Genomic DNA, 17,211 nt, shown 5'->3' with positions numbered 1-17,211 from the left:
TTTCTGGACTTGCTATTTTTCTATAATCCTTAAATAGAAATCAGAGAAAAATTTCTTATATTATGTATTGACAAATTTGCAGAGAAAAAGGAGATGCAAAATATTCATATTATGGTGCAAAGGAGGTTCAGTCTTTTTCAAAAGTAGTGATAGAATAAATACCATGACTAACCATAAAGTCCACCATTTAGGGATGATAAGATAAAAATGTCTGAAAAAGGAATAGAAGAAAATCTAGCTGTTTCCCAAGAGAAAAACAGCTGATCAGCATATCCTAAATAGCTGAACAAAGATATGTTCAGAAATTGAGTCAGTGTAAGGCAGGATAGAGGCGGTCAGTATAATTCTTCTTATTTTTCTTATCCCATGATGGTTAATCATGAATCTCTCAAATTTCAACAAAGTCTTATTAGATTCTTCAATTCTGCTTTTAATTTGAAAAATATCATCATCTTTTCCAGGCTAGTCTCCCTTGTTCCTCAGGGCCAGCGCGTAAGTCTTCGTTGTGGTCAATTCCACTGGTAATAAAACACATCACGTAGCATTGTGCTTTCTTATTTAAATAAATGTTCTTAGTAGTACATGAAACATGAATGCAACTTATCATTATGATGTTTTAAATTTGTTTTTTTGGGGAATTGTGCATTTGACTCCTTTCACAGTCATAATAGGTTTAAAGGTTAAAGATGACCTAGTAACTGGAACAGTGTGAGCAGTTAACTTTCTTTTCCTTCTGCTGCAATCACCTACAGTGGAGTGAGAGGGATGAAATGAGGAAAAGGTTTTTTTGTTGGGTTGTTGGTTTGTTTTGTTGTTTTTTTTTTTCTTGCAGAAATATGCCCCTAGCTGGAAAAACTTTAAATTTCCTTTTTCTAGCTGACCCAAAAGGTAGGATGGCATACTTATCATCAGACATGCATTTGGCTAACTAGTAATATATTTGCCTTCTCCCATCATAAGCAAGGCTTAAACTTTACTCCAGCACCTTGCCTTCATCTGGCTGATGAAACGACAAAGGTCAGGGAGGGGTTCAGTGCCATACGTAACTATGAGAGCACGTAAAATAGCAAAGTATGCATTTGACTGTCTATAAATGTGTCCCTGAGAGTTTGACCTAAATTACGCCAAATGACACCAAATCACACTTTTTGATATAATTCTACTTTTCCCCTGTAGGAAAAGAAAGTAGTCATTAATAGACAGCAAGCATGATGCATTCAGAATCTTTGCAGAAGGCCACATGTGGAGAAGGTTTATAATCAAAACACATCATTACTCATTGGGGTTTTGCTCAGTCCACACTCATTCTAGCACCTAGACTCCAAAGCTAAAAATTTCTGCTTTTGACATGTTACTTGGCTCTGTTCACTTATGGATACAGTATGGATTTTGGAAACCTACTGTGCAAAACCAGACAACATACTTTTTTTTTTACATGTAACATCTGGACTCCCTAGCATCTAAGTGCATGCTGAACAGAAAATAGCATTGCTGTGAATCGTGTACAATTCAACCCATTCATGAAGGAGAGAAACCAGTCTGTCTGACAGGCAGCAGCAAGGGCTGGCCGCTCCCCAAAGGAAAGCGAGCCAGGAGCCGAGGGTGAGCCGTGCATGGGCCGTGCCATCACCAGTGGGCCGCAGTCCCACAGGCTCTGAACACAGCAGGCAGTGCCGTGTGTTCTAACAGGGTCTACTGATGGTCTCAGACATGGCAAGCAATTAACCAGGTTTAGGATCCAACCAGAGGGTATGGTCAGGAGAAATAGTAGGCAACACCAGATTGTCCTTCCGTAGGTGCCCAGTTCAGTTTTTAATGTGCAGTCTGTAAGACATTATCACAATGTTACTGGAGGTTACTGAATCTCTAGCAAGTTAGTAACCTACCTGACCTCTGGGCAAGCCTTCCCGCATTAAGGATACGTTGTAATGAGATTCTAGAGATGATCCAAGCTCTTATGCCTTTTTTCTTCAGAGGAGTTTCAGGAATATACACCACTCTGCACGAGAGAGTGAAAACCTGGAAATGTTCCATTTTTAAAAAAACAAACAAACAACTTTTTTGAGGCTTTCTGATGATGAAGATGGCTTTATTCTCTGTAAATCAGTGCATTGCTGTAAACCTGCAGCCAGGCAGAACAAAGTAATCCTTGTCTTTTGAAAATACTGTGGCTAAAACTGGTACAAATTCCAAGTCAGCTTTGCATGTTTTTATTGCTTGTATAGAGACCTTTGTTATTCATGTGCAGAATGAGGTGAAACGGAAAAAGAAATTATTTTATCTTTCTTTTTGAATTTTCCTTGCTTTTCTGCACCTTTTCAAAATACTACGGTAGATGTTACTCTATGGAATATTTATTATAAATACAACAGCTGAGCCTACTGAAATACTAATTAAAAGTCATACTGTATGCCAATGTGTAATGTATACAAGAACTTTTCATTTAAAGATGACAAAAATCTGCACATGTAGCCCAAACAAAATGGAGAAGCAAAGACTGAGAAATTAAATAATACTGTTCATGGTTACTTGGCTTTTGGCGACAGAATATTGAGCTTATTTCATTCGGCTCTGTGCTCTCTCAACTCATGTTGAATCAGAACGGTAATTTTCCTCTAGCTGCACAGTAGAGTCAAATTGTAACTGTGTGGCTTGAGAGGTTGCCATTCTTTCCATGTGCCCCATAATGCACAAGCAAGCCTGTAGTTATGGTGCATGTATTATTTAAATTGTTTTTGCAAAGCTTAGAATATTAGTGTAATGCACTCTATTTTCTAAAAGCACCCCTCCCACACACACACAGTAGTATCTGGTATCTCATATCTGAAATCTAACTAACTCATTTATATTACATTCCCATACTCATCAGGCAAACAATGAATACAGAAGTTTGCTGTTCTGTGAACACCCTGGAACAAGAGTTCAATATACTTAAGCTTGATGTTTTTGTCTACATAAATTCTGGTGTTCCTTCATAAAAGAATAACTCAACAATTTGTCTCTACAGGGAGGCAAATATAAATATTTCAAGACAAAGTTATGTTAAAAGCCAGGGCACTGAAGAAAAATGATGATAAAATCTTGGAAGTACAGATTAAAGAACTATGGTAAATGGTATTGATTTTTGCTTATTTCGTGGTACCACTTAAACAGCTTAATTCAATTGGAGTCCTAGTGTATGTTTGCTGATAGTATTTAACACATATACAGGCCAGACTAGAGTTGGACCCTTCTCTGATGACCTTCCTAGCTAAAACAACAGAGGAATAGTCATCGTTACCCCCCTTGACATTCATGTGGACTACTGAGGCACAGTGAGATTTATTGGTTTGTGCAAGATCACACAGAAATACATGCCTGGGTTCAGAACTGAACTGCTGTCTTCCAGAAGTTCAGTTCCCATCCAGCACCTTAGACAGGAACCTATCCTTATTGGAGATAAATAGCTGCTGATTTTGGAAGAGAAAGTTAAAATTTGCAATAGGTGCAAATATCACGAATATCTAGGTGACTGCTGTTGGAGCATCACTTAATGAAAACACAATGCCAGCATTAGGTCCTCAGTGCCTTGACAAAAAAGATGGTTTGTTTGCCTGTTGGGATATGCTAATGGACAGAAGTGTAGACAAAGATTTGTCTGCTTGGGAGACTATTACACGGTCATAGGTTTAATGGAAAACATTATGCTGGATTTGTTCAGATCTCTCAATAGAAATGCCAGCAACTGCAGTTAAGTGGAGCTCTATTGAAAGCATATGCAGAGTAAGCACTTTTTCCACAACCTAAACAAATGTAGCTATTTTTGAGTGCACGTGTGTGTTGCTCTTACCAAGATCACAGCAATTTTACTTTTGAGAGAAAGCATTAGAAAGAAGAGGGAAGCCCACAAAATTTCTCTTGAACTCAGCATGTCTATAAATATTTATTCTGAACTGTTGAACTAGAAATTTATAGCCACATCAATTTATACTTAGTATTTCAGTTAGCGCTTTGAGGGTTTTTTCTTTTAAACAGTTGTTGCTCAGCCCTTGATTTTTATTTTTTATTTTAAACACAGCAGTTTGTATATTGCATTGTATGAGTTATCTCTGCTAAGCTGTTATTAGAAAGTATATGTGTGAAGCCCGGAAAGCTTATAGATTTTATAGATTATTACAGGATAAAACCATCACTGACAGTTGCTAATGAGCAGCTGATGTTTTGCAATAGGTTTATTATGGAAGTCTTAATTATTTAATGCATAGCAGTAAGTTGCATGTAGCGGAATAAACAATGCAATGAGAAATGCTAGATGTTTCGTTTAATGTATTCATATCTTCACAATCCAACTTTGCATTTCATACCTCTTTGTAATCACATCAGTTCTACTTTTTAATGAAATTTAAAACAAATGACATTTCAGCCCAGCGTGCTTGCCAGCCCTACCAAGTAGCGTTAACAACGAAGCAGTACACATAACTGGGGAGAATTTTTATAACCTATCCAGAGCACTGCCTTTGCCAGCAGCATTCGTCACTATCAGCAGACAGTATTTAAATGAACATAAAACTGTGCAGTCAACTCAGCAACAAAATCCAGTTTTAGCGTTTTCTGTGGCCACTGCCAGACTCCTAAATTGCAGGAAATAAACCTTGTCTGGCTGGAAATTGATAAAGTACGGGCATGTTCATTCAGAGTAAAGAGTTTCTGTTACCACCTTACATTCCAGATGTGAATTGTTGCCCTTAATTATGAATTTCATAGCTCCAAATATATTTTCCAGTAGCTATGTGTTTTGGGCACAGAAAGAAAGCACGTATTTTCTTTTATTATTGATTTTCCACAGTTGGTCACGCATAATGTGTTTGCTCATGTAAATTTATAGAGACTCCTTACCTCTTGATAGCATGTATCGATATTGAATTCATAAGAACAGCATCCTCAAGCTAGGAAAGTATGAAGCCCTTTTGGTCAGTGACCTAGCTCCTACAAGAAGACAGGCCCACTAGTATTCAGTGACATGTAAAATAAATTCACATCCTATTAAGACAGAAACTTTGCATCAGTAAGTAAAAAAAAAAAAAAAAAAAATCTTTCAGTCTTCCAGAAATAATATACAATGGAAAAATTAGGTTTTTGCAAGTGTTATTACAGTGAATGATGATCATTCTCCTGAGAAAGGAAAGAAACAGATCTGTCTTTAAAAACTGACTGCCAATTCAAACCCCAAATATTATTGTTATGAAGGGATTGTTGCTCTGAAAATAATTGACGGTGTTTAGTTTTGCTTCTTTCATGTGGTATCAGCAGAGTTTTTTGACCCGATGATGTCCCAGGCTCAAGCTGTGGCTCAGAGTGTCTGGTTTCTATGATCAGTTCTGTAAGCTAAAACAGCTAAATGTTTACAGTTTTCCTTCTAAGTGGGGACATACGCACATTTTGCTAATGAGAGAGTGAATTCTTGGTGTTAATGTGATCCTCTGCTTGTCAGGAGGCTTCCTAGTGCTTGTGCTTGGTCTAAACAATCTTTATCCACCTTTCTGAATTGTTACTGAATGAAGAATTCACAGCTGAAAGTAAAAATCTTTGTCAGGTGTTAAAAGCTAAGGTTTTTGTGGTGGGAAGAGGCAACACAGTTTCCCAACAATTTATTTTTATTTTGTTAAACTGTTTTATGCTTCAGCCTTTCTTCTAGTGCTGCCAAATAAAATTTATGAACAAAAGTAGTGGCAAACACAGTAAATCAGGCTGTCCTGTTGAAGTGGAAATGAATGAACTGCTCCTGTTCTGACAGCTCTCACAACACAGTGAAACTCTGGTCTGAGTTTTCAAAATCTTGTTTTCCGTAGTAAAGACTGCTGCTGCTCTGAAATGAACACTTGTCCTATCAGGAAACTTCTGCCATGCTCCTAAATGCATCGCTACTAACTTGAAGCAGCTGCTTCATTTAGTAATATTTGATAGATATCTTGATTCAGAATTACCAAAGATGGGGAGGAAGAGAAGGATAGGGAAAGAGAGCACATTTTAGGGGCTTACTGGGCTATGTGGAACAATTAGCAAGAGCCTTATTTCCATTCAGCAGCCACAATTGTTTCCCTTTGAACTTATTTACATTCTTACTGCATAATCCTAAATGACCCATAACCATGCATACCGATCAGCTATTTCTTTGCATTTTTTTGGCATTTTAAGCTATTCAAACTATTCAGCACCTCATAAAATTTAACACTTTTAAAAAGGCCTTAACATCAGTTGGTCCATGGGAAGAAAACTTCCTCTTTGCAGTTTGCCTTTTTTTTGTCTTGAAGGAGACACTCAGAAGCAGAGAAAATTCTCATTAAAATTGATGAGAGTTTCACCCAAGAGAGGGCTGCAAAGTTTATCTTCCCTGTTTTGTTGAGAGCTCTTGTGCTTCCCCTTGCCTTTGAAATCTTTTTGGCCCATTCTACAGACACTTCTATTCTGCAGAGCTGTATGGCGGTATTGAAGTTATTGAGAGCTGACAGAGTTGTTTCTTATGTTGCTCACATTATTCTATAGTGGTGAGTTAACATTCTCTTATTTGTAACGCTATTTTACATGCTTCTCATTTTGCTGCCAAGACTCTGGACCTATTCTGTCTGGACCCTCTTTACTGTTACTCAATACTATGCACTTTGATACCTGTATACAAACACACTAATATGATGTTGATGGCTTCAGTCATTATTCAGGGTAAGAAGAGCAGCTGCGCTCTGGTGCTGCAACTTCAGTTCAGTCTTTGCATTGATTGCTGCAATAGCAAATTTGTTGGCAAGGAGGAAATATGGTCAGATTATAACCTAACATTACTAAATATGGAAAGCTAATTTCCTTTTAGCGTGAGTTTGGCAAACTCTCTGAGTGTCTCCATGTCTCAGCTCCTCAGCTATGAAGTCAGAGTGACACTTTCCCACGTGACAGCTACCTATTTTGGAACTGAAATTGTCTTCAGTTTGTACATAACTCAGTATTCTGCACACTCCTCCTTTGACAAAGTGTCGGAATTTCACCACTTTGCAGAGGCCTTGTCATCTTTGTGTGCCAGTGTAACTCATAGAAATGTGCAACAACTACAAGGGAGTAGGAGGGAGCCAGGACAGCATCTGGGTGGCAATGGAGGAAACAAATAGCCTAAGGTTTCTTCTACACTTTATCCAAGGTTTATGGCATCTCACTGTTTTTGAATTGCCAAGCTAGATGAACTTTTTTAAAAAGGGGAAAAATTGAACAATGACTAAGTATAAATATAGATCTAAAGATGGACAGAGATTCAGTATACTTATAATCCCATCTTAAGTTCAGAAAACTTGTATTTACAGAAAAAAAAGGGTCCAGGTAAGCTACATGGGTGGTTTGCATAAAACTCTCCTCATGCGCTTAATGGCTACAGGTCAGCTAGCTACAATGCGGGGAAAGTAAAAAGGCAGATGTTGCTGCTGGTAGAATGATTTATTAAAGCTCCATCAAAAAACCACTGCCACTCAGACTGCAACGCCTGTGTGAAAATGCCCCCACTAGTGTAACAGAGGTTTACAACTTCTGATTCACTTGCTGATTGACATTATAGCTACACAGAAATGTGTTTCTCCATACAGTGTGTTCCCCTCACGCCCACTATGCTGGAAAGGGTAGAGTCCACCTTGGAAGTGTTCTGTATTTCACCTGAATGATGTTTCAGGTTATTTTGGGGCTGTCTGAAGACTCCTATAACAATGTTACTTTAAATGCAATAAATTTAAGCTTATTCTTTAAATGAAATAAAATCTAATTTAGGAAAAGCACCTATGCATGTCATTAATTCCAAGAGACACAAGTAGGGCTTAAGCATTTTCTTAAGAGCTGCATTAATTGGGGCTGGTGTTTGAACTTAGAAATTAAATAAACTCAAAGCAGCTTGACACCCAGTGCTGCTCTGAGATTGCACTTGAGTCCTTCAGAAATAATTTAGGACAAATGGACTTGTAGATGTTATGGTACCTGGGAAAGCACTGCTTTATTCAGACAGCTATACTCGGGTGACTGAGCACAAAGCCAGTACTCTGTGCACCTCTGGGAACTCTCCACACTGAATTTTACAAAAAAATATGATTAAATGTTGAAGACTGAAGAAGAAATGATCTGCAGCTGCTGTCTGCTTTTCAGTTAGCAGACCATGTCTTCCATGGATAAGTCATAAATTCTTCCCTGCTGGGAGTACCATAAATGCTGATTCCCCTAAAGAACTGTGGTAGTATGTGTAGTGTTCAGCACCTTTGCAATCTGCAAAAAGGGGTTGAATAGTGAGATAACAAAATTTGCAGAAAATGCAGAACTGCTTTAAAGAGTCAAAACTAAAATTGGTGGGGTGCCATCTGCAAAAGGATCTCATTCTGTTTAGTGCCTGGACTATAAAACATAAAATGCCATTTGGCATTGATGAGTACAAAGTAGAAAAATAAAATATACTTAGTTCAATTTTCATTAGCTATTACTATTCAAAAGAGAGATCTTGCCCTGAACAGCTCTCTGACTAATCAGCTCAAGGTGGGAAAAATAGCAAATAGTGTTAAAAACACATTTGGAAAGGAAAAAACTGCCAACGATCTGAGGTGTCAATCTAGAAATCTGTGGGTTCCCACCTTTTGGATGCTACATGCAGTTCTGATCTGTCCTTATCTCAGGCTAGAAAAGAGATGGAAAATTTGACAATGATTATCAGAGGTATTTCATGGCTCCTAGTACAAGCACAGATTAAACAACAAGGGCTCTTCAGCTTGAACAACACAAGCAGATGAGGATTTGAAACAAGTTTATACAACCATGAATGTCATGGAAGTGAATAAAAAAAATGTTTATTTGCTGTTTTTCAAAATATAAAGTGTAGGAAGCCACAGTAAAATGTCAAACAACAAAGTTAAAGCAGACAGTGCCTTGCACGCGGTGTGGGAGGGCTGCTGAAGCCTGCCCTAATGCTGTACTAAGGTACTGCACTTGCTCAGGCTTGTATGCCCCAGAGTGTAACTTCTGGCTGTTCTCTAAATTCCCACTGTATCCATGAAGTGAGTCTGGTTTTGTCACCGTCTCATAACTTGACATTTTCAGATGGAAAATCAAAACCAGCTTTATTTGTATCATTTCTGTAAAGCTTCACAGAAATGTAGGGTCCAAAGTGTTCTCCTTACAAAGAAGGCTGCTGTTTTTCATGAATTCTCCAGTGCATTACTGTTTTGAGCACCTTTCCTTTCTTGTAACATCTTTCGCCCATGACTACCATAATGGCTATGTTTGTGTATGCATTTTCTGTGTGCATGTTTCTTTATGCATTTTAAGATGAAAGTTTTGTCCTTGGGTACCTGAATTCCTACTTAGAAAGTTAGGAATTGTGAAGTGCACTAGCAGTTCGCTAGACCCGGTTATGTATGTTTCTTCTAGATTATCTAAGTAGCGTGCATGTAATGCCAGCTGTGGTTTATGATCTGAACTGAAAGCATGCTTCCAGCCAAATGGAGCATTGCAGAGTTAATGAAGCAAGATCTAATGAGTTTTCATCAGAGTCAAAGAATTTTGTATAAGATAAATTTTTGTCTTTTTGCTACAGAATTCTAGATTGTCAGTACTGGTGTCAGGGAGGGAATAAGCACAGAATCAGGGCAGAAAGTTATTCTTCCACGTGATCAAATCATTCCACACTTTCTAGGGTGAATGGACATTTTGCCAAGCTCCTGCAGAAACCCTTCCACATTGCCAGACAGCAAAGTAAAACTCTATGAAAGGGTCTCTCGTGTGAAAATTTAGAGAATTCTTCAACTCTTTACTTTCCCCTAGCTTCTGTCTTACCTGAATTCTGTAATTGTATCCTATGATCTACAGATTAGGTCCAGGATCCATAATCTGAGCTCGATCCATGTAGGTTTATGATATTGTGGGGGCTTTAGTGGACTTTTAAAAACAAATTAAAGTATACTGTTTTTCATTCATATCCCCATAGTTGGGTACAGCAGTCAAAATGAGCTAGAAGTGCTCAGCATTCACTACCATGTTTTAAGTCAGTGAAAACTAAACATTACTTGGATTGTTCTGAAACTGGGCCACAGGTTTTTCCATGGGACTAGGAAGAGGTAAACTTCATATGGCACACTAACAGTTGCATTGAAATAATAATTCTAAAGGAACAGCTTTTAATAAATAGGAGGAAAGTGCTAAGACTCTCTTTACCTTCTGGGTCTCCTTACCCTTGCATTGAATTCTATGAATTGCATCTCCAGATAATTCTTCTCTATCTCTCATCAGGGCAAACAGGACAATGACAAATCTTGCAGCCTTTCTATGTTAGTGCTGTGGCATGTGATCTTTCTACTCGAGGCTAAAAGAATATGAGATTTCCTTCACTCACAATGTTAACATTAGCAATATCAAGGAGTTCAATTTGGCAAAGGTTCGCTTTTCATTGCCACAAACGAGAATCAAGAAAAATGTGTATGGTTTGAAACTTTTATAGGTGAAACCTTGAGAAGGAGCTCAATGTAATTATGCATGGTCTCAGGTTGCCTAAGAACAGAATGCAGTGATTGCCAGGGATGGGTGCCTGAAGAATGAGTTGTAGCATTTGCTGGTGCTTTGCAGATGTTTGATTCTACTTTCGATTCTTTTTTTCATTGTTGCTCGTTTTGGTTGGTTTTCTGGTTTTGTTTTTTTTTGCAAGGCAACTGTCTGTTTGGAGGCCTGTATTGTCATTTTTCAATCCCTGCTCCACACCATTTGGGAGAAGAAACAGATAATTGCACGCACCAGTTGTGAAGACTTACGTCTTCAGAGTTGTGTTCCAGTTAAGGTTACGCCCAAAGAACTAATTTATGAGGACTGTGTGCATGTGGAACAAGAAACCTAAACACCAGATGTAGTGTACCAGAGTTCAGCACTTAAACAAAAACATACCCACATTTTACAGAAAGACCGTTATTGTTTCTTGTATGTGCAATAGGTAATGCTTTGAAGTGAGCTATGTTTAGTCCTAGTATGTATTCCATTTTTGCTTTAAATCAGGCAATGGTAGATTCTAGACTGCTCCGTAGAAGAGGCAGATTATTTGCTTTGTTTGCAAGGTCATAGCTAAGTCTCCTTATATTTAACATCTCCTAATATTTAACGTTTTCATGTTTGACCTTGCCAGGCAAGTTCTCTGTTTTAGAAGCAAGCTTTTAAAATGGATAAACTATTCTTGAGATATGGTTTGTGTGTGTTTAAAGTCTCAGAAGGAGCTTAACAATGTATCATCATGTCCACTTTCCCTTATCAAGAACATCTGCTGTTCATTTGTTAAAGCAAACTGCAGCTTGAGCCTAACAGAAGCTTTGTTACATGACTTATAAAAGAGCTGCACTGGCCAGAACCACGTTTCCCACCTGCACTAACCAAAAAATTTAAATTAAAATAAAAATCTTCCACATATTAGGTGGGGTTGTATTCACGATGTTCATGTTATAGTCTCCACAGTTTTGTAGTACTTTTTTCCTAAGACTGACATTAAGAGTTCACGTCAGTATGAACTATTACAACAAGATGTGGCTTTTTTTCTTGTTAGAGAGCAGAGCTCTGTCCACATGGATAGAGCATGTGTTATGGTGTATCCAGTTCTTAGCATCCTCTGCTAAGTTTACTCTCAAGTATTTCATTCCCCTCACAATTCTTTTGATCAAGGTCCAGGTCCAAAAACTCTTGGCTCTTGATTCAATTGAGGAAGATAGAGGACACTGGCTAGAGTCTGATGACTATGGGAAACACCTCTTTTTTTGTAGGACCTAGGATGAGCCACATCCACAGAACAGCTGTTACTGTCTGGATTGAAGCTCTTGGGGCTGCATGAGAGCCTTCAACTGTATGACCGTCAGATGAGCCCATCTAATACATAACTTGCAATAAAGTGAATAATATTCCATTTTTGCTGATACCTAGACATTGGAAGAAGAGGTACACTATACAATCTCTACCGCGTTTCGAGTGTAAGTGCTATACATTGTTTTTTCCCTATGTCTTCACTTCTTTGAGTAGAATTACACTTACTTACAAAATTTGTCATGCTACTTAATTGCACTTCTGCTGCTTTCTTGGTAAAATCTGATGGATCAATAATCTTTAAGTTTTGCAAAAGGTGCCAGCAGTTTACGCCCTGCTAGTAATGAGTATTTGCTAGGCCAAGTCCCTTCTTTTTTTGTGTCAGGCTTTTGTTTGCAGGCAGCAAAATAAAGGTCAAAGTTTGTCAGATATTCTGAATGGTTTTCCACATCTCCCTTGATGCCTCCTCCTGGTGTGACTTCTAATGATCTGCCCAAAGCATACACTTTGGAGCTCAATGGTAACATCTGGCAACTATAACTGAGGCTATTCTCTTTTTATTCCTTTGCAGCTTCTGATCTCTGTGGCCTTTTCTGAGTTGTAGTTCCCAGAAATGACTGGTTTCTGGTTGAAGGTGGGCATGGAACAGAGGATAGGCTACAAACCCTTCTCAAAAAGTTACCTCACTCTCTGGCATTCCTTAATGTTAAGATAGGCAGGCAGTCAAATGCGCAAAACACCTGCTGTTCTTAAGGAGGTCGCTGCTGTCAGACATCATCTACCAATCCACTGGCCAATTTCTCTTAAAAGTCTATTGCTTGTCCTATCCACTATGGATGTGGGAAAGAGTTTAAAAACTGAAGAAGTTTTAAGAATTTTTAAAACTCAAGAAGTTTAAAAACTACTTCTTTGCAGGTACCTTTATGCATTAGAAAACATTTCTCATTATTGCCATTCTTCTTGTAAGACTTGTTACCCAGGTCATGCAAACTTTGTTTTCATGTTGTTTTAATGCTTCCAGACACTACAGTCTAACTAGAAATGTGCTAGCTACACTACTAACCATGAGCGCTTTTAATAAGTTATTTCTCTGTGTTGCAATGAATGAGATACAGGCTAATAGCATCACTTTTAGTATCCTCAAGGGCTGCATATCCCTAAAAGTCTCAAGACAAGTGGAAATGTCTATTTTTGTATAACACTTTATCAGTGCATATGTTAATTAAAACAACAAAAACTTCCAGACATTTTCTCTAAGAAGTATATTCTGTATTTTTCTGTCTCAAACATAAATGGGCAGTTATGATACCAAGTTGTTCTCACTGAGAACCAGGTGTCGAAAAGCAGTGTCACTTAGCTGCAGGAACAGCAAACCTGCTTATTTTAGGATGTTAAATACTACCTACTATACCCTGTTATTCTTTAACAGCCTACAAAGGGAATAACTTTCCTCAAAAAGCAGCAAGGTATGCAAATTGGGTTGAAAGCCACATTTTAAATAGCATGTGAAGTATAAAAAGTTGAATAGAGAATATTTCTGTCTTTCAAAGGTAAATTCAAGATCAGTTTTCTTTACATGGACTGAACCACTCAAATACAACTGATTCTTCTCTTCAATGATTGAATACTTTACATACATAGGTCTTAATTCTGGATTTTGTGGAATTAAAGGCAAAGGTAGGCTACAGAAATAGCAGCACAACTGAACGCTGTGTGCTGACAGAATCTGGATGCTTTAAAATTCTGACTTCATTGGAAAAGGATTGTTTCTACAGGGGAATTTTACTCACTAGTGGAATTCATATTGCAGCATATGAAATCATCTCTGTGAGGGGAGTTATTTTGAATAGCAACTTCATAACAGTTGTTTCATTGCCAGTCTTAGTACAACTTTTGATGTGCCTGTCTATATACAACGTAATTTGGCGGGATTTTGCAAACCAAGACATCATTTTGACATCTGTTTTCTTCCTGATCTCAATGCTTGTGTGTTGATGTGACCTTGAGCAGCAACATGGGACATTTATGTAGTCCTTAACGTCAAGCACTGAACACCTCAGCCAGTATAATGAACGTAATGCTAGAACATGTAATGTAATGTTTACCATCATTTCCAATAGTCTTAAGGTGTTCCTGTCAAAGTGAGCAACACTCAGTAATAGTACACACCCCATCAGTGTTTCACAGTTACTTATGCTTCGGTTTATTGTCATTTATGGCTGATTCCTTTGGAGTGCTGTGGGTTTGCATTCATTGTTAACCTCACTGGAGCCAGCAACAGTTATTACAAAGCAGGATATGACTTTGGAGTTAAAAGCATGAGCCAAAGGAGTGCATCTCATTGCCCTAAACTGCTACTGCAACTGTGACGCATTTAAGTAGGCAAACTTATGGTTTTTTGAAATTGGTATATAAACAGCTCTTTGATGGAGCATAGATACAGGCCAAGTTTTAGAAAATCTTTCCTGCACTTTCAGACAAGAAAAAGAGTCACTGAATATATTTGGCATTGGTGGTCACTGATGCCTTTAGGTTTGTGACAATGGGGACTAGTTTGTAGCAGCACATTTTTTCATAATACTATCATTTAGAGTACAGTTTGAATAGATTTGTTGTATTTTTTCTGCTTATTTCTCTTCCTTAGGAACCTAGCACCATCCCTTTTCAATAGCATTCCCCCAGACCGAGATGCAGAACTGAATCTTAACTCTGGAAGTTCCACAGGCGACAGGTTCTCTCTCAGCTCTTTCCACTTGCTGTGTTGATGCATAGAGCAGAAGGCCTGTTTTACCGTAGCGGACTTTTCCAGGAAGACTTTAAGCAGTTGATGGGTCCAGACAAAAACTCAGAACTCGTGTTTGTGCTAATACAATGGTTATTTGCTGCTTGCTGTCAATTTTCCACTTGTTACTGTTGTAGAGCAGGTAAAGAAAAGCTGTAGCCTCACGGGGACTGGCAATACTCACACAGGCCAAGCTGTAAATAAAGGTTATAGCCTTCTCTGCTGGGCATTAAATAAGCAGATAAATTTCTCTTTGCTGTGGATTTATTCAAGGCAGATGTTTTTAGTGAGCTCTGGAAAGGTTAGGGAGGAATATAAAACCTGCTGCAGTTCTGGAATTGATCCATTAGGATCAAAACCTAGTAACCAGTGATTCGTTTAAGGGTCCCTGACACTTTTATGGCAAGACTATGTATTTCAGAGAGGGCTGGCTCAGTTTGAAACACATTCCAAACCCAAACCTGAAATAAATCCTTGGAACAGAGCAATTCTGTATCCCATCATGTAATTTTTGACAAAAAATGAAAGAAAAAAATACAAAATTTGGGAAGGGAATGACTCAACCTTTTGAAAGGAAATGGCATGCTGATTGCCTGTGTTTGTAATTTTCTGTGTGGCATTTCCTCAGTGTAGAGGTGTGGATGAACAAAATAATACAGACATAGCAAGCATAAAATAAACACATATGGAAGAAATGGAAAAACACTTAATGTAGGCTCAGCCATGTGATACTGGAAGGGCATGTATAATGGTCTACCAGAGCTTGAGGAGTCAGGTAAAAATGGCCTTGTGTGGTCCAAGAGGGACTTAAGAATATGATAAAACAGAAAGAAAAATGGAAGGAAGGTGTTTCCTGTTGCTTCAACTCCAGTTGTTCCCTGAGATAAGTGATGGAAGGTTTATGCTTGGGACCTTTGAAGCTGGGTTGAACAATACATAGAAGAAAACACCAGAAGGAATGATTGTGAACTGGAAAAAACGGTAAATATGTTAGGTGATGGGTAACTGATGACTTGTATTCACAGGCCAGAATCTCAGCAGCTGTAAACAGATGTGGCTAGACTAATGTTAGTAAAGAGGTTGTGATGTAATGCACTGAAAAGGTAGTTCTTTCTTCACACCAATTCAAGTGCTACTCTGTCATTTTACTGTATTGTATTACTTGAAATAGCAGTTTCAAAGCCATTTTGCCTCAAATATTTCAAAGTCAAGGAAATCTTAATATCCAGTGAAGCAAAAATGAGAGGTAGAAACTCCATTCTAACATACTCTCTGGCTTTGGGTAAGTCACTTAATCTCTCTGTTGGTTTCTTAAGCTAAAATGAAAAGATAGGTAGGAAGGTATAGACAAGTAGTAAGAAACTGTTCTTTGATACAAGTCATTTTCTGTACCAGTGAGCACATTATCAACTAACAAGAGTTACACTACTGTGAAAATCTCATATTGATGCTTCACAACTCCCTTTTTCTGAAAATGGGATGTGCTGAGAAAGATCTCCCTGCGAGCCTGCCCTCTGAGTAAGCACTAAACCAATATGCCGGAGTAGTGTTAAGGTGCATGGCTGAGCAGGAGCTGCCATTTTTCAGAAAGCACAGGAAAGAAAAGACATGGCAGCAAAGAGCTTCAGAAAGATGCTGTGGTATTTTTAAACAGCAATCGACTCCCCATTGTGCAGGATCCCACAATATATATTCTTCACAGAACGTGGCTCTTACTTAGGTAAACATAGACTCAGAAGGAACTTGAGAAGTTTGTACCAGAAGTGGAAAGTTTCTCCAGCTTATTCAGCATATTCATGCTCTTGGCAAACATTAATGTCCTCTCTATATATAGAGTAAGTAGTGCCAGGAGGAAGGGGTCACCACATCACTGGCAAAATTAATTTGTCTGAACTGATACCCAAAGAATTAAAGGAAAGAGAAAAATTTCTGACAGCTGTAGGTTAAGCTCCAACAGATGAGAAACCCAGCTGGAGTGAGGTGGGGCTGGATTAAAAATGAAAGGTTTTGAAAGAAGAGAACCTAAGAATGGGTAAGGTTGGTTGGCTAAAGATTGTAATTTGGAAAGTAAGTGCTGTGCAGTCAGAAGAAAGCAGAGCTGAAATGCGGGTTGGAAACTGAGAGGGGAATGTTGGGAGGAATTTGTGCAAGCCACAACCAAGCCTTCTTCAAGTCAAGACAGATCATCAATATTTTGCCCACCTGGAGGTTGAAGGGACTTCCTGTTCAGTTGCCAAGGTTTGATAACGTAGTTCAAAATGCAACATTGCTCCTTTCCCAGTGAGCAAACACAGCCACAACTATTACTCATCCCAGCTCATCTTGATCCACTCAGTTACTTCATGAGATGTAGGCAAAGGATCAAAGAGTCCGAAGATGGTGAGCTAACATATCAGAGTGGGGAATAGGAAAGAAGGGGGAAATACTGTAATCGGGAGTTGTTATGATGACTGGGGAAGTGTGCTAACAGTTAACACATACTAAAGTGACCTTCAAAGAGGAGGGCATCTTTCATAAAGCAGAGGAAGAACCTTTGCCTGAGGAGTTAATGCTTTGGTGGAAACTGGTGTATGTCTGCTTTTCCCATTTTTTAATGAAAGAAAGACACAGATCCT

At 38.4% G+C, this 17,211-nt stretch overlaps 1 protein-coding gene across 6 annotated transcripts in view; it reads left to right on the top strand.

Moving 5' to 3' along the window:
• Positions 1 to 17,211, top strand: part of MYLK (myosin light chain kinase) — a 220,239-nt gene that overhangs the window by 72,738 nt on the left and 130,290 nt on the right. The gene's annotated exons all lie outside the window — the stretch shown is intronic.

Source organism: Platalea leucorodia (assembly GCF_965183815.1).
Source record: "Platalea leucorodia genome assembly, chromosome: 5".
NCBI classification, from domain to species: Eukaryota; Metazoa; Chordata; class Aves; order Pelecaniformes; family Threskiornithidae; genus Platalea; species Platalea leucorodia.
The sequence above is the reverse complement of the archived record's forward strand: the minus strand, read 5'-3'. Positions and strand labels throughout refer to the sequence as shown.